A 1,450-nucleotide genomic window follows, 5' to 3' on the forward strand; every position below is an offset into this window, starting at 1 on the left:
GATTAACCGCGATAAACGAGGGTTCACTGTACACCACCATCCTAATAGCGGGACCCAGATTAAGGAACTGCCACCGTGACGCGCAGGATTCCACTGCTGGGAAAACTTCCGAAGTGCTCGCAAAAAGAGAAGGTTGTCTCATCGCTTTCAAACTCATGCCGAGCATCCGGACGCTGAGCTGGAGAGGCCTGAGCGGCACTGACTCCAGCCCTCGCCCTCTGAACTCCCCACCCAAACCCCACGGACGGCCTGTCTTCCTGACATCTCACAGATTTTCCTGCCCGAAGCCAAGCCAGAGGCAAACCAAAGACCAGCTGGGGAGCCCAGCTGGCTACGACACCCGCATAGGGCAGGGAGACCTGTGCTCCGTGAAGGCTTTCAAGCTTGTAATCATCTGGAAACAGGTGGCCAGGCCTTTCTTTTGAGGTACCCCACTGGTGGGGGGGTTCAACTTGCTAACCCGTCACTGAGGTGCCCAGGGTTTACACCACCCGGAGAGGCCTCTTTTGGCCACGCCAGAATGGAAATGGTCTCCCAGTGACCTCCACTCTCCGGTCTGGAGCAGCACCTCCCAGGAAAACACAAAACTATGAGGAAGCCTTCCTTCAGACACCCCTCCGGGCACTTCAGACTGCATCCCTCTTGCCCCTCTGCAAGGAGCACGTTCCCAGCAGCACTGTCTGTCCACTCACTGCCCTGCTCAGCCACCCACAGGTGAACACAAGCCCTGGAGAAAGCTCTTTTGAGGAGAGGGTACCGCAGAGGGGGCCCTGCGGAGTCACTGACACTCGTCTGTCCAGACACGTCTTTCCTCGGCTCTAAGCATGTGGAGGAGGAGCCCTGGTGGCACAGTGGGTTGGGTGCTGACCTGCTAATTGCAACCTGGTTGGCTCGGACTCACCAGCTGCTCAGCGGGAATATGATGAGGCTGTCTGCTCCTGTAAAGACCCACAGGCTTAGAAACCCAAGAGTAGTTCTCGTCTGTTCTACAGGGTCGCCAGAAATGGGAATCTCCCCAATGGCTCGAGGTTGTCCATGGAACTGAAGTGGGTACACATGCAGGGGCTCCTGGTGCCAAGGACAGCAGCCACCAAGCCCACCACAGCCCTCATGCCCTTTGTTCCCAGATAGCTGAGCCCTCCGGAGTGCCAGAGATGGCCCTGGAGTAGGGGTGGGTGGTGGGATGTGCCCTACCTAATGTGCTCTGGCAGCATGGGCAGTGACAGTAATGGGCCCATTTAAGAGTCCAGAAGGGGCTAGCAAAGCTACCTAATGTGCTCTGGCAGCATGGGCAGTGACAGTAATGGGCCCATAAGAGTCCAGAAGGGGCTGGCAAAGAACTGCCGAAAGGCCGGCGTGGGGAGTGGGCTTGATAGGACAGGGAACGGGAGTCCACTGCCATCGAGTGGACTCCAACCCGTAGCAACCCATAGGGTAGAGGAGACTTGCC

The sequence above is a fragment of the Echinops telfairi genome, unplaced genomic scaffold (assembly GCF_000313985.2).
Source record: "Echinops telfairi isolate 266 unplaced genomic scaffold, ASM31398v2 ScPeMD7_29;HRSCAF=101, whole genome shotgun sequence".
NCBI lineage: Eukaryota > Metazoa > Chordata > Mammalia > Afrosoricida > Tenrecidae > Echinops > Echinops telfairi.